Raw genomic sequence first — 21,661 nt, forward strand, 5'->3', positions numbered from 1 at the left:
CGACTTGCGGAACTTAGTCGGAAAAATGGGTCGAAAGTCTCCGGCCCAAAATGGGCTAGCAGCGATGTAACGGGATCTGTGCTTGCGCACGTGGTTTATGCTGTGCAGCGTCATACGCGCTGCACGGCATGACGGCTCATAAGGCCGCGCTGCTCCCCCCCACCCGACCGGAACACCCGACCGCAACACCCGACTGGAAGGCTGGCCGCCGCTCAGCCCCGAGGTTCGAGTAACGCGATGTGGAGGCACTCCTGGACGCAGTGGAGTAGAGGAGGGACGCCCTGTATCCCGGGCACGGCCGCAGAGTTGCCCCACGCCACAGCCGGCGTCTGTGGAGGGAAGTGGCAGAGGCCGTCACCGCTGTGGCCCTGACACCACGGACAGGCACCCAGTGCCACAAGAAGGTGGACGACCTCGTCAGAGCAGGCAGGGTGAGCTTCCCCATATCCCCCCTCCCCCATATCCCCCCCTCCCCCATATCCCCCCCTCCCCCATATCCCCCATATCCCCCCTCCCCCATATCACCTGATCACTGCCTGATGTCTAACCATGCATGCTTCATTGTGTATCGCAGGAACAAACGTCCAGGCACCCATCCCCGCAGATGCAGACCGCCCGCAGGATGCCCCTCGGAGACCACAGGAGACGGAGAGACCCGCACCCTCCAGCGTGCGACGCCCGCAGGATGACCCTCGCACACCACGGGAGACAGAGAGACCTGGAGCAACAGGGAGACAACACCCCTGTCACGTGCGGGAGCGACCACCCAGCGACGAGGGGGGCAGCCACAGGCCCCCGTCACATCCGCGTCAGGACACCACTACCCAGGACACCACTACCCAGGACACCACTACCCAGGACACCACTACCCGGGACAGCACTGCCCAGGACACCCCTACCCGGGACAGCACGACCCAGGAAGACGAAATACCGGACAGTGACTCAGAGTGGATGGGTGGAGACGAACCCCCACCCCAAAGTGCCATGGACTCAGAGTGGGACGAAGAGCACGACACAACGCCACTGCTGTCACCAACACCCTCCACCACCGCAGAAACACTCACCTCGGTTGGGCACTTTAGTGATGAGGCGTCTGGTACACTCACCGGTGCGCACAACACAGCCGTCCCGGTACAGCAGGTGGAGGTAGGAGCAGCAGAGGGGCCGGGCGGTCGGAGGGCAGCCCAGCCCAAGCGAACACCTGCCGCCCAGATGGATCCCGGGTTCCTGGAGTTTCCACACCCACACATAGATCCGATGCAACCACCGACCCGGAGACGAGCGAAGAGGGTGACGGCCGGCTTGCGGCGGCTGCAGTCGCAGGTGGAGGAGTCCACCCGCGTCCAGGAGCTGGAAGTGGTGCCGGTCATGCGTGCCACCCAGGCCGACACCGCACGGGTGGCGTCCGCGGTGGAGGCAATGGGTGCGACGGTGTCAGACATGGGGAACGGTTTGCGAGGCCTGGGGCTTTCCGTGCAGGCGGCGTCTGTGGCCCAGGACATGGCTGCCCTCTCACAGGAGGCCATGAGCCAGTGCCAGCACCAGATGGCAGAGGCGCTCAACACCATAGCCCAGTCTCAGCAGGCCATGGCCCAGTCTCTGCAGGCCATGGCCCAGTCTCTGCAGGCCATCGCTGAGGGCATCGGCGCCAGTGGCCATGTGCGAGCCGTCGTCGCACTGTCACAGACAGGGTTTGCCAACGCCCTGGGCTCCATGGCTGCAAACCTGCAGACCCCTGTCGATACCAGCACGGGCCTCCAGGACTGGCAGCGCCAGATGTCGGGGGGGCGTCGGATGGCCAGTCCGTTCGCATCCCCCTCCCATGTAGAGGCCTGGGGGCCATCGGGCACCCCGAGGGAGGAGGAGGTGGAGTGGTCCGTCCCGGCTCCCCCTGTAGGGGAGGTCCCGGAACACCGCGACACCTCGGACCCCCCCCCCTTGCGTCCCAGGTGCATCGGGTGGGCAACGGGCAGGACAGGCTGGCAGCTCGCCATCCCAGTTGCCCGGGCCGCAGCCTGGCCCATCTAGGCCAGGACGCCCCAGGAAACGGCCGCCAAAGGGATCCAGTGTCAGAGGGCAGGAATCACAGGAGTCCACCTCCAGTTCTGCTGTACCGTCTGGGGAACCACGTAGACGTAGTCAAAGGGCCCGTAAGGCCAAACAATTAGACACTGAGTAAGTTGGCATGGGTGCAGGGCACAGATGAGTTTTAGGGGCTATGGCACGTGCATGAACTCGTTTGGTTATTAAAGTCAATGTTACACCTACAGAAGCTGCCTTTGTGCTCTGTCCAAAGCGTGCGGGGGTGTCATGGATGTTGAGCGCAAGTGTGTGTGTGAGGGGTGGTCTTACTTCAGCCCCAGGTGAGTCTGCCCCCTTCCCCCTGGGCCGCCATCAATATCCCCCCGGGCAGAGGACGGGACCGTGCGCTGCAGTGTCACAGCCGCATGCAGTGATAGTCCGGGTGGATGGTGGTACTGTGGCCATGGGTCAGACATAGTCCAACGATGTGGAGCCAGGAGCTCACCGCAGGGCGGGTTGTCATCATCCCCCATGGCCTGCAATAGACACACGTCCACCCGCAACTGTGTGAGCCCGGCCGTTGTGCTGCAGGTGGATCGGCAATGGGGAGGGGTTGGTGTGCATGCGGGTGGGGTGGGTGGGGTTGGGGAGGGGGGTGAGGGTGCTGGGTGGGTGGATGGGTGTGTGGTGTGGGTGGTCGGCTGTTGCCATGGTGTGCGGTCTGTCGCCATACTACCCGATTCCCACGCCCATCTCGTCAGTGAAGCGGGCGGCTATAAGTCTGTCCCATGACCGCTGGGCCAGCTGGTAACGGTGGACAGCCACCCGCCTGTGTTTACCCCGTCTGCCCTGACCATTACCCCCATCCCCCTCATCTGGGGAGGACTGCGCCTCTTCCTGCTGCTCCTCCACTCCGCCCTCCTCTGCCTGCAGCACATCGCCCCTCTGTTGGGCTATGTTGTGCAGGACGCAGCACACTACAATGATGCGGCCGACCCTATCTGACCGATACTGGAGGGCGCCCCCAGAGAGGTCCAGGCACCTGAAACGCATCTTCAGCACGCCAAAGCACCTCTCTATCACTCCCCTTGTCGCTACATGGGCATCATTGTAGCGGATCTCTGCCTCATTGCGTGGCCTCCGTATAGGCGTCATCAGCCATGATCGCAATGGGTAGCCCCTGTCGCCCAGCAACCAGCCCCTCAGCCGGGGATGGCGTCCCTCGTACATGCTGGGGATGGATGACCGCGACAATACGTATGAGTCGTGTACACAGCTTGGGTAACGGGCGCAGACTTGCAGGATCATCATGCGGTGGTCGCAGACCACCTGTACGTTCATCGAATAGGTCCCCTTCCTATTGGTGAACATGGCCCTGTTATCTGCAGGTGGCCGCACGGCTACGTCCATCCCATCGATCGCGCCCTGGACCATGGGGAACCCGGCCATGGCAGAGAAGCCCACGGCCCGGGCATCTTGGCTGGCCCGGTCCACGGGGAAGCGGATGTAGCGGTGCGCCATGGCATATAGGGCATCTGTCACTGCCCGGATGCACCGATGCACCGATGTCTGCGATATGCCGGACAGGTCCCCACTCGGTGCCTGGAATGATCCCGTTGCATAAAAGTTCAGGCCACCGTAACCTTGACGGACACGGGGAGAGGGTGTCCCCCGCCAGTGCCACGCGATGACAGGTGTGCCAGCAGGTGGCAGATGTGTGCCATGGTTTCCCGCCTCATCCAGAGTCTCCTCCTGCATTCCCAGTCTGTGAGGTCCTGGTATGACTGCCGGGGCCGGTACACACGGGGCGCCCTCGGGTGCCTCCGTTGCCGTGTTGCCGCGACGTCCTCCTCCCCCACCTCGTCCTGTCGGTCAGGTGTCCCTCCAGCCTGGGCGGCTGCCGCCTGCCCCTCTGCGGCAGCCTGCGCCGCCTCTCTGGCACGCTCCTCCTCCTCCTCCTCCTCATCCAGGGCAACATGGACATTAGCGGCTGCTGCCACGGCGGCCAACATCGCTGGATGATCGGAAAACATGACGGCCTGGTGGGGGAGGGGGGGGGGAAACGACGACATGTCACCATTGCCCATATCCCCTCCTTCCCCCCAGCCAGGTGGCATGGACCGCATGGGGCCAACTGTTGGAGGCTGGCACCTGGCCAGGTGGACCAACTCACTTGCCCTCGCACCCCCCCCTCCCCGGCACGGACCCCCCCAACCTCCTCCCCGGCACGGACCCCAACCTCCTCCCCGGCACGGACCCCCCATCCCCCTCCCCGGCACGGACCCCCCATCCCCCTCCCCCGCACGGACCCCCCCCAACCTCCTCCCCGGCACGGACCCCAACCTCCTCCCCGGCACCGACCCCCCATCCCCCTCCCCGGCACGGACCCCCCATCCCCCTCCCCGGCACGGACCCCCCCCAATCTCCCCCCGGCACGGACCCCCAATCCCCTCCCCGGCACGGACCCCCCCCATCCCCCTCCCCGGCACAGACCCCCCACCCCCCTCCCTGGCACGGACCCCCCATCCCCCTCCCCGGCACGGACCCCCCATCCCCCTCCCTGGCACGGACCCTCCTCCCGGCACTCCCCCAGACCCCAGCCCACTCTAACCTCCGCCGCACACACACACACACAACCCGAGACACACCTCTCCCCACACATTCAGACTGCGGCCACGCCATCGCCTGCCCAGAGCCAACCCCCCAGGCCGTCACTCACCTCCACGCTGGTCGGCGTGAACCTGGAGCACAGGGTCACGCCGATGAAAAGGAGGTTTGATTTACGTCGACGTGAACGGTCATCACGTCGACGGGACTTCGGCCCATCCGGAAGGGAGAATATCGGCAGGCCGAAAATCGGCTGCCTTGCGCAGACCCGTGCCATTCTCCGAAGTCAGCGGCGCCATTAACGGCCCGCCGACGTTTCTCCCTTCGGAGACTTCGGCAACCGGCGGGGGCGGGATTCACAGCGGCCAACGGCCATTCTCCGACCCTCTGGGGGGTCGGAGAATGTCGCCCCTGAGGTTCTTTGCTGCTGGAAGTTCATTTGAGTACACTCAGAAGGCTGAGCTTTTAAAAGGACATTAGAGGATTCAACCTAATGGCGAATGGAGACGAGATACTGTAAAAGCTGGGGGCAGTTTCAGGACAAAAGGACTTTGGAGAAAATGGATTCTGTGCATATTCTAATGCCAATAGTAGATAACTGTTCCACTACTAAATAGCATGTTATTTCTTTCTTATCAATTTGCTATAGAGTCTGCCGACCTTGAAGGAAGAAAGGAATTAACTAAGAAATGTCACCTAAAGACATTGAAGAAGTCATTGTTAATTACAACTCTACAAAATACAAATCTTCTATCACATAAAACACCGTTACTGATTTAAAAAGTTGTTACTTGGGGAAAAATCCACTTTCAGATTTTATCACACTTCATGTATTTTCCCTGTATTAGAATGTACTCAGACACACAAAGTATGTAACAGCCAAGGATTTTAAGTTATTATCTGAGCAACTGCATACACAGCATTTACATCCTACAATTCAACAGTGAGATTATGCTTATTCCATTGTGGGTTTTGGAAAGTAGTAAGTAATCGCAGTAACTTCAGAATTCTGCAGAATTATTTCCTTTAAAGATACATCAGCAGATTTCTTTCACAGAGACAACAGAAATTCTTGATTTTCTAACAGTCTTTTGACAAGGTGAGGTGGGGGGGGTGCGGTTGTTGGGGTCAAAACGCTCCCCTCTTTTCCCACTCATTTGATCAGAACAGGAATAACAAGATTTATTTTTAACTTAAAAGGGTAAATTGCCAATTTCTAAATGTTTTGTCCATTTACAGGCTCTGATCATAAAATAACCAATCAGGTAGGTTTTACTGAGTTTGACAAAGAAAGCATTTAATTTTATAGTACTTACACCATCTGGGTAAAACACACACTAAACTCTACAAACACTCAGTGGCCCTGCACATGCATAATTATAAATTACAGATTGAGGAAGGATAGGTTGATCATGTTAGAGTCCGTAAAAAGAACATACTCAGTGGTTCTGCTGGCAGTTGCTTTTTCGGTGGTCCTTATGTTTCGATTTAAAGTTACGGCCAGTTAATTTAGTTGTTTTAAAAGGCCACTGTTCACAGTAGATAAGCTTCTGGTTGATGTTGATCAGTAAACAGGACTTGAAGTTTACTCGGAAGAGTGGAGAAAGGGTGAGGCTCAAAGTCTTCAGTGGCTTGTCCTCAGTTCATCAGCATCTTAGCATCAATTCACTTCAAAAATGTACTTTTTAAACGCACAAAATTGGTTTGCTGGTCATATAACCTGCTCTTTCCACTGTCTGGGGTGGGAGGGGGGCAGGAAGGAGCAGTCTGTGGTGGGGGGGAATGCCAAAAGGGCAGCTATTCGGATGATTCAATCGTTAGCTGGATTAGCTCATGTCCGCAAAGTCACCTTAGCTATTGTGTCAAAACTCAGGTGAAAAATATGCTTGTCTTCATGCCTTATTAATAGCACAGGAAGTGGGGTCTTTCACACTCTTTAGGGGTTTATTGTCTAAGGCGGGATCGTCACAGACTCAGCATCTCCATTCCAATGAATTGGAATGTGGACGCATAGTATTGCAAAATGGGGCAGCCACACTTTTACTGTGATTTCCACTCATCATTTTCATTGTTGTTATGACCACAAGAGATGTTAATTGCTGAGCAAGCCAAGTTCCAGAGGGAAACGTGATTTAGAGACTGGTTCAAGCTTGACTAGAGACTTGAGCAAATAAACAGCCTGGCAGTTCAATGCAATTCTGAGAAAGTGTCGCACGATTGGGAATACCATCTTTTGAATGAGACATAAAACCTCTGAGGTTATTCTTTTCTTTGTTTTATGGGATGAGAGCATCACGAGGTAGACCAGCATTTATTGCCCATCCCTAGTTGCCCTTGGGAAGATGGTGGTGAGCTACCTTCTTGAGCCGCTGCAGTCAGTGAGTTGTCGGTCCACCCATGCTGTTAAGAAGGGATTTCCAGGATTTTGATTCTGTGATAGTGAAGGAACAGCAATATATTTCTGGATGGTGCATGACTTGGAGGTAAATTTCCAGGTGGTGGTGTTCCAGGTATCTGCTGCTCTTGTCTTTGTAGATGGTAGTGGTGTGGGTTGGAAGGTTCTGCCTAAAGAACCTACATGAGTTCCTGTAGTGCATCTTGTAGATAGTACATACATCTGCCATTGTTCGTTGTGGTGGAGAGATTGAACGTTTGTGGAAGGGGGAGGAATCAAGTGGGTTGCTTTTCCTGGATGATGTCAAGCTCCTTGAGTGTTCTTGCAGCTGCACTCATCCAGGCAAATGGAGAATATTCTATTACAGTCCTGACTTGTGCCTTGTCGATGGTGGAAAGGCTTTTGGGAGTTAGGAGGTGATTCACTCACGCAGGACACTTCGCCTTTGACCTGCTCTGGTTGTCACATTATTTATATGGTGAGTCCAGTTCCGTTTCTGGCCATTGGTAACCCCCAGGATATTGATAATGAGAAAGTCAGTGATGATAAAGCCATTAAAAGTCAAGGGATGATTCTTAGATCCTCTCTTGTGTCATAAATGCAAAAGAATGGTGTATATTTTGTATTTTATATCTGCTGTAGTACGGTTTTTAAAAGCCTGTCTTAAGGTATATATTTGTTGAAGTAATATTATTAAATAACCTAGGTTAAGGTATCCTGACTGTGTGCCAGATAATGCTGTAATTAAGAAATCATAAAAGGTGAGGTCATGATTGTTTCTAACCATTTACCCATTTACATATAGAGGGCAAATGTAAAATTGTTCCAATTGTTGCAGATTCCCTGGAGAGTAAATCATTTATGAGGGCTTGTATTTAGTCCCAGTTAAGCAGGTCCTATGACAGGTCTTAATGGGATACAAATGCTGTAATTATGGGAGGAGCCAGGTCTATATGTAGTTTTGCAGTTTGCCATAAGGTATGAGTCTGAAAAGACAGAAGGATTTTAAGTTGAACAGCAGTTTTGCCAAATGCAGCTAGGTTGAGCAGAAATGTATTGCTTTTGCTCATGAAAGGGTCTCTGTAATTGTAAACCAAATTACTTTGATGATTAATGTGGTTAATTGTGTGTTTAAATCAAAGTTTGTTTCAACACCAAAGGTACCTATTGGTCAGCGTCATCACTCCTGGGATGAAGTATTCTTCCCTCATAGTTTTAGAAATTAAAAAAAAAAGGTTTGGGATTCTTGTCCGGTATCCTAACAAATGTCGGGATCTGATCCAGTATCCTAATACTTGTTGGAGATGGTTATTGCCTGACACTTGTGTGCGCAAATGTGACTTGTCATTTGTCAACCCAAGCCTGGATATTGTCCAGGTGTTGTTGCATTTCAACATGGATGGCTTCAGTATCTGAGGAGTTGCAAATGGTATTGAACATAGTGCAGTCATCAGCGAACATCTCCACTACTGAGCTTATAATGGAAGGAGTGTCATTGATGAAGCAGCTGTAGATGGTTGGGCTTAGGACACTACCCTGAGGATCCCTTGCAGTGATGTCTTTGAGATGAAATGACTGACCTCCAACCACCACAGCCATCTTCCTTTGTTCGATCTATGACTCTAACAGAAGAGAGGTTTCCCTTATACCCATTGACTAGGGCTTCTTAATGCCATACTCATTCAAATGCTGTCTTGATGTCAAGTACAGGCACTCACACCTCACCTCTGGCATTCAGCTCCTTTGTCCATGTTTGAAACAAGGTCAGGTGTGTGTGACCCTGGTGGGACCCAAACAGAGCATCTGTAAGCAGATTATTGCTGATTAAATGCTGTTGGTAGTGTTGTCATGGACCACTTCCATCACTTTACTGATGGGGCAATAATCGGTCAGGTTGGATGTTTCCTGTTTCTTGCGTGCAGGACATACCTGGCAGTTTTCCAGCAGATGCCAGTCTTATAGCTGTGCTGAAACAGTTTGACTATGGGCACTGCAAATTCAGGAGCACAAGTTTTCAGTACTATTGTCAGAATACTGTCGGGGCCCATCACCTTTGCAGTGTCCAATGCCTTATCACATGGAGTGAATCGTATTGGCTGACATCTGTGATGCTGGCGATCATCCACCTGGCACCCCTGCTGAAGATTATTGCAAATGCTGCAGCCATTTCTTTTGCATTGACATTCTGTGCTCCTGCACCATTAAGTACGGGGATATTTGTGGAGCCTCCTGCTCCACTGAGTTCCTTAATTGTCCACTACCATTCACGGCTTGATGTGGCAAGACTGCAGACCTTAGATCAGATCCGTTGATCGTGTGATTGCTTTGCTCTGTCTATTACTTGCTGCTTATGTTGTTTGGCATGGAGGTAATCCTGTGTTGTAGCTTCATTAGTTGACACTTCATTTTTAGGTATCCCTGGTGTTGCTCCTGGCATTCCTTCCTGCACTCTTCATTGAACCAGGGTTGGTGGTAATGGTAGAGTGGGGGATATGTCGGACAATGTGCTTACAGTTTGTGATTGAGTACAATTCTTCTACTGCTAGTGGCACACAGCTCCTCATGGAAACCCTGTTTAGAATTGCTAGATCTGTTTGAAGTCTATCCCATTTAGTACGGTGGTAGTGCTGCACAACCTGATGGAGGGTATCCTCAGTCTAAAGATGGGACTACGTCTCCACAAGAACTATTTAGTGGTCACTCTTACAGATACTGTCATGGACAGGTGCAGCTATGGCAGGCTGTTTAGGATGAGCTTAAGCATGTTTTTCCGTCTTGTTGGCTCCCTCTTGCTGCAGATCCAGCCTAGCGCCTATGTTCTTTGGGACCCAGCCAGCTTGGTCTGTGATACTACTACCGAGCCACTTTTGTTGATGGACACTGATGTCCCCTGCCCAGAGGACATTCTGCACCCTTGCCACCCTCATTGATGTCCAAAATGGAGTACTCATTAATCAGCTGAGGGGGCACAGTACATGGTAATCAGCAGGTTTCCTTTCCCATGTTTGACCTGGTGACATGAGACTTCATGGGGTCCAAAGTCAATGTTAAGGACTCCCAGGACAACACCCTTCTGATGTTATGCCACTGTGCCGTCACTTCTGCTGGGCCTGAACTAGCAATCCAGAGGTCTAGGTTAATGCTCTGGGGAAAAGGGACAAATCCCACCAAGGCAACTGATGAAATTTAAATTCAATTCAATCTGGAATTGAAAGGCAAATATCATCAATTGCTGTAAAAGGCCCATCTGGTTCACTAATGGCAGATGGAAATCTGCCCTCCATACTTGGTCTGGCCTACATATAGTTGATTCTTAACTGCCCTCTGAAATGGTCTAGCAAGCCATTTTTCTTCAAAGGTCACAACCACTAATATGAAACAGCACTCTGCCTCTTCCAACTTGGATCTCAAAAATGTTGTGAAAGAAAGAACTGTCGGTATTTTTCAAGTAATCAGAAGGATCATAAACAGGACTGCGTTCAATGGAACGCCTGCCGACTGACTCGAAAAAAAATGGCCAATTGTTCACGAGATCATTTTTTACACAATAAACAAGTTGCTCTAAAAATTCACTCAGAGTTTAAAGTTCGCAGAGTGCAACAATGGGTTTATTTCACAAATTTTGAAGCATTCATTCCATGCTGAAGTTTGATCTTAAGTTTCTCTGCCATATACCTGTATTCACTTGGAACTGCATTTATTGTGTATAATTCTCAAGGCTTCAGCACCAGCTCCACAATACTGAATCTCTGTTTATATAGCATTCTACCGCTAAGAACAAACATTTACAGAAAAGGTAATCTTGGAATTTGGGCTGGAACCTTTATGAGCAGATGAGATGAGAACTGATATGAACAGAATTTGATAAATATATGACACAATGGGGCTAGAAGCTCATTCGCAACACATCATGGATTTCCAATGCCATTCTTCGAGCATAGCTTCAGTGTTTTGTCAGCCTTAGAAACCTTGAGGTGTGATACTGAACATTTCACAAATGTAAGCAGCAAAGCTCCTTAAGTTTCCCAACAGCAGGTGCATACAATAATAGTGAAGAGGACCTCTCTCATGCTGAGATTTATTTAATCCGCATTTCACATATTACCAGAACACATCGTCCAGCACCCAAAAGATATCCAATTGTTTTAAACTCTGTTCCAAATTTTTCTGAAGGCTTTCTGCTGATCCAGGATATTAAATCTCATTGATAATTGTACTGTCACAAGAGTGGGGTATTCAATTTTTTGTCTGGAATAAATTGTGTAGTTCATCATCAGTGTGGCAATGAACCTTTCCAAATTGTTCACCAAACACCATTCCCATAATAAAGTCCCTGTACCCTCGAAGGTGAAATAACTTTATCTGTACAATATATTGTCTTGTAATATTGTTTGGAGTCAAACAAAAAGCATCATTACTATTATTTATTGCTGGAGATAGCACCAGCCCTGTCATGTTCTCCTGGTCTTCAGACAGTGGAAGAATAAACATCAGACTGTGTGACTTGCACCATAAGCAAGAAAATGAATTTGGAGCTTGCAGTTTAATATTTGTCAAAGCAATTTAAAAAATGAAAAAGTGGAAAGTTTATATATCATGCTTTTATATTTATTGCATAACTTTCCACGTACCTTACTGGGCACAAAGCTAATATTCTACAGCATCAAGCATTCCTCCACACCCCCAAATCCAGGCCAGTGACCATCTTACAAATTTATACGGGAGTTTCCAAATTACCACCACATAATTTTCATGAGCCCATAGCAATAAGGCTACACTACTGTCTGTAAATGATCTCCCCCTATACCCACCTTACCCATGAGTGGTATGAAAGCTGGGAAAGGGGGAAGTGGTGTGCACAATAATGGAGACAAAGAAACAGAAGGAGGGAGTGGAACATGTTGATTCTTTAATGATTCAAATGATCCTGTTAACTTTAAATGACTGGCATGAAGTTTGTTTTCAGTAATTGAAGTTTAAGTGATCTTTAACTCCTAAGGCCTGGTTATCTTGAATCCCAGCCTGTAATGTGATTAATATGGTGTAACTGTGCTTTTCTGAAAGGAAATGAACAGACAAAGAAGGCCTGCAAGATGGTGTTCGAGAAGATTAAATGTTATTTTTTTAAATTTATCCAATTAAGGGGCAATTTAGCGTGGCCAATCCACCTACCCTGCACATCCTTGGGTTGTGGGAGTGAGACCATTGCAGACTTGGGGAGAATGTACAAACACCATTAGGACAGTGAGCTGGGGCCAGGATCGAGCGGGTCCTCGGCGCCGTGTGGTAGCAACGCGAACTACTGCGCCACCGTGCTGCCCTCCATGCCGCCCAATTAAATGTTAAATTGATAAGGTTAAAGTTATCGTCAAAATTAGAACATAGGCAACTTATGGACTGGTTTCTTGGAAATCAAGAAGTCAGCAGAGTTGAGTTAATTTATTTTAATCATGTAAGGGTTGGAGTACAAAGAACTAGCTGTGCAAGATGATAAAAACTTGATGAGGCTGCCAAGATACAACTCACCAATTGTTGAGCCTCAAGAAGGCAGTTTCTGTCTATCCTGAATTGATCCCGTGGGCAGCAAGTGCTGAGCTGGGTATAAGAAATGTTGCCCTGAGGTATCCACTAGCTAGCTCAGGGCAGAGTAGCCTGTTTAACTACTTAGAGACTGGAAGGAGAGAAATGATCGATCACTCGCCCGTTCCGACTCTTGGGCAAGCCCAGGCAACCTTGTGCATGTGGACGCGTGAGTATAAGTCTTATTGAATGTAAGATTTTTAGAGTGATGAATAAACGTGTTGTGCACAAGCAATAATTTGATAGTCTTGAGTTGCTGATACCCAGAGTTAGCCTCCGCACTAGAAGGGGGAACAGGAACTTGCAAAATGTGCTAATTTCTTACAAGCGGCATTAAAAACATTCTCCTGGAAAGCAGCCAAGTGTTTCTATCTGCCCAAGGTACAGTCTGAGGAGACCTCCTTCACTGATGGGATCAAATTAGCATGGTTCAAATTAGCCCTTCAGGAATGTAAATCAGCAATGAGAAAGACAACAGCGCCTGACTGGCTTTTGTATCGAATAAAAGTAACTCTGAAAGTTTGGTAGTTAGGAACCGCAAGATAAGATTCAAGTTTTCAGACTATTGACATCCTGTTATAAGCTTGAAGTGAAAGAATTAGCAAATCGGAACAGTTGAGTTCTAATGAAAAGTCATCAACGTGAAACATTAACTCCTATGTTTCCTTCTCCACAAATGTTGAGTGACCTGCTGGGTGTTTGTAATATTTTCTGCTTTTGGATTAACTGAAGGCATTGCTTGCGTTTGTCCCAATTTTGGTACCCGCACATAGGGTGGGGGTAGCTCGATGTGGGTGAGGAGGTGGTGAGTTCACCATCCCTCATGTTTTACATGCCAGCCTGCTGAAAATACACTCTGGTTGCAGTGGGATGTCGGGGGGCGGGGGGGGGGGGGGTGGATCCCTCATTTGTGATGAGCTAACTGATCACTGGCAATATGTTGCTTGGGATTTCACCCTTAGCCTGAGTGGCCAAGGGCTAGTGAAGTGAAGATAACATAAATACAACACTATCATTAAGCTCTCTCAAAAGTGTCCATGTGGGGATATCATATTTGTATGCAATGCTGCCACCCAAACCCCATCCCATCCTACGATTTACTCCCCAACTTACAACCTGCAAAATTCAACTGTTCAGGGCTCATAATGCAGAATTGCAACCTTAAGTAAAGTGTCCATGGAACCGTGTTGCTCTTCGGAAAAGTAGCAATGGGGAACAAAAAGAGAAAGATGAGTCTCACTGATTTAAAAAAAAGCTTTGTAACAAAGATCCTAAAGTCCACTTAATATAAGCTGAAAGTGCTGTAAAATTTTGGACCTCCGACCTTGAAAAATACAAACCCTCAATCTGTCTGAGAAAAGCAACAAGAGCGTGGCAGAATTTTTTTTGTTCCATTTAAAATAACCACAGAAGCCACTACATAAAGTTCGACATATTTTTGGCATAAATGGTCAGTGCTTTTTGGCATCCTCGATGTTCTTTATGAAATGCATGAAAACTTGTAAATAATGTTCATCATTTCAGTTAGTAAATTCTGCTCTTGATCATTTGTGATTCAGCCTCAGGAGCCCAAACTTTCTGGTTTCCACTGGCAAACAGATAGCTCGAAAATATCAGTGCATTTGAACTTATTGGTAACTCTGTTGCCCCTATCCTATATCTCCTGGGCTGTTCATCTATCATTCTTGTCTCGGCTCATCCACAGTGTTTCTCAGTCCCTTAATGCCTCCACTTTATTTCTCATCTTGTGATTAAATCCATTCATGGTCATTCCTCTCCCTCTCTGTAACCTTCTCCTGCCCTCTAGCCACCTTGCTCCAGTGCCTCCATAATATTCCGATCCTCCAAATTTGGCCTCACGTATATGTCTTCATTCCTCAATTGGTAAATCTACGATTAGCCATCTGGGTCCCACGCTTTTGAATTCCCTCCTTAAGCCTTTCTGCCTCTATATTTATGACCCTCCATTTCTGAATCAGCCTTTGGTTATCCCTTGTCTCAACACGAGGAACAACATTCACCAGAGGGTAGTACTGCAAAGCATTGTGGGACAAATCAGTGCAGTTACCACAATTTGGAAGGGGATTGAGGAGGAAGCACTGCCAATGAATGGAATAGCCCCAAACATTACATTGCTGTAGTGTTTCCATCCCTCCTTCCTCCTCAAACCAAAAAAAAGGAGTGAGACAATATTTTAAGAGAGCACCAGACCTGTGAAGGACACTTGTCTGAGTGTGGATTTAAGAAGGCAGCTGGTTGGTGAATACGTCCTTGTGAGTGTTTTTATTTTATTAAAGTAATTTAACATTTAACAGTGAGTTAGTCACGACAGTTGGTGGGGTTGGGTGTTCTGCCTGCAACATGTGGTCAATCATGAACGCGAACAATATTCCTGACATTTACGTCTGCGGGAAATGTATCCAACTGCACCTTGCTGACTGAATGAATGGATTGGTTTGAGCAGCAGCTGGAGATACCAAGAAACAACCAAATGGTGGAAAGCATCATAAATAGAAGTTACAGAGACGTGGTCACACCCATGGTGCAGGAAGAAAGGTGGGTGACCGCTAGATAGGCGGCTGGCAGTCAGTGCAGGAGTCCCCTGTGGCTGTGCCCCTCTCTAACAAGTATGCCCTTTTCAAACGGATGAGGGGATAGATTAATAGGTGAGTATCCTTCAGATATATAGATCATTGGGATGCCTTCCAGGGAAGGTCGACCTCTAAAAGCAGGAAGGATTGCACCTAAATTGGAGGGGCACAAATATACAGGCTGGGAGGTTTGCTAATGTGGTTTGGGAGGGTTTAAACTAGTGTGGCAGGGGGGTGGGAACCAGAGCAGCAGGCCAGCAAGTGTAGAGACTGGAGAAGAAACTAAGACAACTAAAGCAAAAAGGGTGAGAGCAGGCAGAAGGAAGTCACTGATCTCAGTGGGTCTGGAGGTCTGGGGTGCACTTGTTTCAACACAAGAAGTATAACAGGTAGGACATATAAACTTAGAGCTTGGATTAATGTGGGGAATTATAACATTGTTGCTATTATGGATGAGTAAAGGCGGGACTAGATTTCTGGGATATCAATGTTTTAGACGAGACAGGTGGGTTAGCAGAAGGGTGGGAGAATTGCATTACTGGTTGGGGGGCATAACACCGCTGTGATGAGGGAGGATGATGTGGAGATGCCGGCGTTGGACTGGGGTGAGCACAGTACGAAGTCTTACAACACCAGGTTAAAATCCAACAGGTTTGTTTCGATGTCACTAGCTTTCAGAGCGCTGCTCCTTCCTCAGGTGAATGAAGAGGTATGCTCCAGAAACATATAGAAAGACAAATTCAAAGACGCCAGACAATGCTTGGAAAGTGAGCATACCTCACATTCCAAGCATTGTCTGGCGTCTTTGAATTTGTCTATATATATGTTTCTGGAGCATACCTCTTCATTCACCTGAGGAAGGAGCAGCGCTCCGAAAGCTAGTGACATCGAAACAAACCTGTTGGACTTTAACCTGGTGTTGTAAGACTTCGTAATGAGGGAGGATATATTGGGAGGGATCCTGCAGTGAAGCATCATGGGTAGAGTTAATGAATAGGAAGGGTGCAATCACAATGTTGGGTTGTACTATAAGCCTCCCAGCAGTCAGCAGGATTCAGAGGGACAGATGTGTGATCAGATTCCGGAAAGATGTGAAAATGACAGGGTTGTTGGGGTAGGTGATTTCAATATTCCCCCATATTGACTGAGACTCCCTTAGTGCCAGAGGTTCGGATGGAGAACAAATTGTTTGGTATGTCCAAGAGTTTTTTTTTGAAACAGCATGTTGATAATCCAACCAGGGAGGGGGCCTTATTGTACCTGGTATTGGGGAATGAGCCCGTCCAGGTGACCAAAGTTTCAGTAGGGGAACATTTTGGGAACAGTAATCATAATTCTGTAAGTTTTCGAATACACAAGAGTGGTCCTTGAGTGAGGGTGCTAAATTGGGGGCAAGCTAACGACAACAAAATTTGGCAAGAGCTGGAGAATGTGGATTGGGAGCTGCTGTTTGAGGGTAAATCCACATTTGATATGCGGGAGTCTTTTAGAGACCAGTTGATTAGAGTGCAAGACAGGCATGTCCCTGCGAAAATGAAGGACAGAATTGGCAGGATCAGGGAACCATGGATAACAGGGGAAATTGTGAGAGTAGTAAAAAAGAGAAAATGAAGCATACATAAGTTCTAGGCAACCATAAACAGACAAAGCTTTTGAAGAATATAGGGAAAGTAAGAACAAACTCAACCAGGGAGTTAGGAGGGTCAAGGAAAATCCCAAGGCCTTTTATACATATGTAGGGAGCAAGAGGGTCCCTTGGGAAAGAGTCGGCCCACTCATGGACAAAGGAGGGAAGTTATGCGTGGAGTCACAGGAAGCGGGTGAGATCCTAAATGAGTGCTTTGCATCGGTATTCACCAAGGAGAGGGACATGACGGATGCCGAGGTTAGGGATGGGTGTGTGAATACTCTGGGAAATGTCAGCATAATGAAGGTAGAAGTGTTGGATATCTTAAAACGCATTAAGGCAGACAAGGGCCAGATGGGATATATCCCAGGTTACTGTGGGAGGCAGGAGAGGAAATAGCTGGGGCCTTAACAGATATATTTGCACCATCTTTGACCACAGGTGAGGTTCCAGAGGACTGGAAAATAGCCAACCTTGTCCCTTTGTTTTAGAAGGGAAGCATGGATAATCCAGATAATTATAGGCCGGTGAGCTTGACGTCACTGGTGGGTTAGCTGTTGGAGAAGATACTGAGGGACAGGATTTATTCACATTTGGAAGCAAATGGACTTGTTAGTGCTAGGCAACATGGTTTTGTGCGGGGAAAGTCCGGTCTTACCAACTTGATCAAGTTTTTTGAGTAGGTGTCAAAACTAATTGATGAAGAAAAGGCTGTGGATGTCATCAACACCAACTTTAGTAATAATAATAATAAACAATTATCATAATAATCTTTATTGTCACAAGTAGGCTTACATTGCAATGAAGTTACTGTGAAAATCCTAGCCGCCACACTCCGGCGCCTGTTCAGGTACGCAGAGGGAGAATTCAGAATGTCCAATTTACCTAACAGCACGTCTTTCGGGGGTTGTGGGAGGAAACCAGAGTACCTGGAGGAAACCCACGCAGACACGGGGAGAATGTGCAAACTCCACACAGACCGTGACCCAGCCAGGAATCGAACCTGGGACCCTAGAGCTGTGAAGCCATAGTGCTGCCATTTGTTGTTTCACAAGGTCCCTCATGACAGACTGGTGCAAAAGGTAAAGTTGCATGGGATTTGGGGTGTGCTAGCTACTTGGATAAAGATCTGGCTTGAGACAGAGAGTAACAGTGGAAGGGAATTTTTCAGAATGGAGATCTGTAACTGCAGTGTTCCACAGTGATCAAGTAATGCTGGAACCAATGTTGTTTGTAATATACATAAATGATCTGGAGGAAAATGTAGATGGTCTGATCAGCAAGTTTGCAGATGACATTAAGATAGGTGGAGTTGCAGATAGTGAAGGGGACTGTCAGCGAATACAACAGAATATAGATAGATTGGAGAGTTGGGCAGAGAAATGGCAGATGAAATTCAATCCCGACAAATGCAAGGTGATGCATTTTGGAAGATCAAATTCAGGTGTGGATTATACAGTAAATGGCAGAATGGAGCAATGATATATAGTGGGATCTGGGCGTTCAGGTCCATAGTTTAATGAAAGTTGCAATGCAGGTGGATAAGATGGTCAAGAAAGCATACAGCATGCTTGCCTTCATCGGCTGGGGCATTGAGTACAAGAGTTGGCAGGTAACATCACAGTTGTATAGAACATTGGTTAGGCCACATTTGGAATATTGTGTGCAGTTCTGGTCACCACACCACCAGAAGAATGTGGATGCTTTGGAGAGAGTGCAAAGAAGGTTTACCAGGATGTCAGCTATGAGGAGAGGTTGAATAAGCTAGGATTGTTTTCATTGGAAAGACGGAGGCTGAGGGGAGACATGGTTGAGGTCTACAAAATTACTAAAGGTATAGACAGGGTGAATAGTCAGAAGCTTTTTCCCAGGGTGGAAGACTCCATTGCAAAGGGGCAAAGATTCAAGGTGAGGGTGGAAAGTTTAGGGAAGGTGTGCAGGGAAAGGTTTTCATGCAGAGGTGGTGGAGAGGCAGGCACGATAGCAATGTTTAAGTTGTATCTTGATAGATACATGAACGGTTGAGGAATGGAGGCATACAAAATGTTTGGGCAATAAGCAGTAGGCTGGTTTAGCTCACTCGGCTAAATTGCTGGCTTTTAAAGCAGACCAAGGCAGGCCAGCAGCACAGTTCAATTCCCGTACCAGCCTCCCCGAACAGGCGCCGGAATGTGGTGACTAGGGGCTTTTCACATTAAGTTCATTGAAGCCTACTCGTGACAATAAGCGATTTTCATTCATTTTCAATAAGAAATCTGGTTCAGCGCAGTCTTGGGGGGCTGAAGGGCCTTTTCCTATGTTGCAATGTTCTTTGTTATTTATCCTACTATCTCCTGGTTTGACTGAGAGTCCATTTTTGTCTGGCTGCGGTCTCTGTGAGATACATTGTGATTTATACCTTGTGATTTTCTTTGCTTCAAAGGTTGTATATAAATGCAAGCTGATGTTGTTGAGGAACAATACACTGACGTATAGGTAGCAATGTATTTTCAGGATGAAATGAGATAAAATCACTTCAACGTCTCCATGATGCGAGAGGACAAACTCTAAAGAGGCATTTCTTATCCTACCCTTTGTCTCAAATCTCTTGAGAATGCACGCAATCATCAGTCCTTTGGTAGGTAAACGTGAGGCACTAAATTCACAATAAAAATGGCAGCGTGCTCGGCTGACGTTTGATTAAATCAAGTAAGTTGTTTTATCCATTGCAAATGGCCCTGCAACTGTGCATTCAAGAGAAAAAAAACTCAATATACAAAACGTTGAATGAGACTCACCATGAAAAAGTATCCTGCGGTGAAGTCAGGACATATGTTTCATATGGCTAATTATAAGAGCTGACTGCTTGACCAGATTTCTTTTTTTTTAAATACAAATTGCTGCTTAATCAAAGGAATTGTAAATTGATATCTTATTCCATTGTAATAATCAGTGCAGTATTTGGCATTTCTCACCATCGTAAGACCCAAATATTGCATTTTATATCTCAACTTATTAGCATTTCTCAAGAAGGTCTGTTTTTCTCCTTTTGATATCAGAGATTGTCAACATCAATCAGATTAGTTGGTGGGCAGAACAGAACGCTGTAACTATTGACTTGTTTTGATGACTGGACCAAAAGCTACCAAGATCATCTCGAGAATCAGGAGGGTGAGATTCAATATTATTTGAACTATCTGCTGCCGGAGGAGGTGGTGGAAGCAGGGATGATAGTGACTTTTAAGGGGCATCTTGACAAATACATGAATAGGATGGGAATAGAGGGATACGGACCCAGGAAGTGCAGAAGATTTTAGTTTAGACGGGCAGCATGGTCGGCGCAGGCTTGGACGGTCGAAGGGCCTCTTCCTGTGCTGTACTTTTCTTTGTTCTTTGTTCAATCAAACTTGTGCAGTAATAGTATTGCATTGCAATCATTCTCAATTTCTATGTTTTCTTTCAATGTTACAGATTGTGATAGTGTCTCACTGCTGTGCCGAACCAGTAATGGCACTTTTGGATGGTCTCTTGCATGCAAGGATCCTTGAACAGCATTAAAGAAAAAGGAAATTATGTTTCAGTGACCGACATCATTAATGGCCTGCATTTATAGACCCGAATTTACTGACAAAATAATGACAACGTTAATAACAGTGAGTGCCATTAATGTGTAAATTCTCCAGCAACTTGTAGAGAGGAAAATATACCCAGTGAATTTTAATCCTCTTGCAATAAAGACCAACAATCCATTCGCCTTTCTAATTGCTTGCTGTATCTGCATGTTAATTTTGTGTTCCTTAACTTTGAGGGCACACTAATTCCTCTCAAGAGTAAGTTTTCAAGTTTCAAGTATTTTAAGTAATCTGCTTTTCTGTTATTAAACTGAAATGGAAAGTCTTGAGTTCCTCAGATTATACTTCAACCAGCATCTTATTGCCCACTCCCTAAACCTGCCGATATCACACTGCAACCACTTTCTGTCCTCCTCACAGCTCACATTCCCACCTAGCTTTGTATCTTCAGCTAACCAAAATACATTACTCTCAGTCTCTTTGTTTAAGCTATCAATATAGATGTTAAATAGCTGAAACCCCGAGCAACACTCCACCAGTCACAATCTGCCAACTTGAATATACCCAGTTTATTCCTACTCTCCTTTCTGTAACCAATCTAAACATATATATTACCTCAAACTCTAAGTTCCCTCAGCTTGTATTAACATTTTGCAAGACACCTGATCGAATGCTTTTTGGAACTCCAGATACACTACATCTACTAAGTTCTATTTATCATCTCGACTGGTAACATCAGGAGCACCTGACACCGATGTTATGTCATTATTTACAATGCTGCAATGTCACATGCCTGCGACTAGGTGGGAAGGACACAATACCTCACTTAGCCGGATGAATGCAGCTCCAACAGCACTCAAGAAGCTCGACATCATCCAAGACAAAGCAGCCCACATGATTGGCACCCCATCCAACACTTTCAACATCCACTCCCTCCATCACCGATGTATAGTGGCAGCAGTATATACCATCCACAAGATGCACTGCAGCAGCTAACCATGGCTGCTTGAAAAGCAACTTCCCAACACCTAACATCTTGAACCTAGAAAGGCAAAGGCAGTGGGTAGCACGGTGGTTAGCACTGTCGCTTCACAGCTCCAGGGTCCCAGGTTCGATTCCCAGCTTGGGTCACTGTCTGTGTGGAGTCAGTACGTTCTCTCTGTGTCGGCGTGGGTTTCTTCCGGGTGCTCCGGTTTTCTCCCACAGTTCAGAGATGGTGAGGGTTAGGTAGATTAGCCATGCTAAAATTGCCCTTAGTTTCCAAAAAAGGTTAGGTGGAGTTACTGGG

At 47.6% G+C, this 21,661-nt stretch overlaps 1 protein-coding gene and 1 long non-coding RNA gene across 2 annotated transcripts in view; one reads left to right on the plus strand and one right to left on the minus strand.

The window, feature by feature from the left end:
- Nucleotides 1–21,661, minus strand: part of LOC140418834 (CUB and sushi domain-containing protein 1-like) — a 573,350-nt gene that overhangs the window by 217,254 nt on the left and 334,435 nt on the right. The gene's annotated exons all lie outside the window — the stretch shown is intronic.
- Nucleotides 12,618–20,624, plus strand: LOC140429968 (uncharacterized). Its single transcript, XR_011949246.1, has 3 exons — nucleotides 12,618–12,773; nucleotides 19,861–19,972; nucleotides 20,273–20,624. It is a non-coding gene; the product is annotated as an uncharacterized lncRNA (long non-coding RNA).

Source organism: Scyliorhinus torazame, chromosome 1, assembly GCF_047496885.1.
Source record: "Scyliorhinus torazame isolate Kashiwa2021f chromosome 1, sScyTor2.1, whole genome shotgun sequence".
In the NCBI taxonomy this organism is placed as follows: Eukaryota; Metazoa; Chordata; class Chondrichthyes; order Carcharhiniformes; family Scyliorhinidae; genus Scyliorhinus; species Scyliorhinus torazame.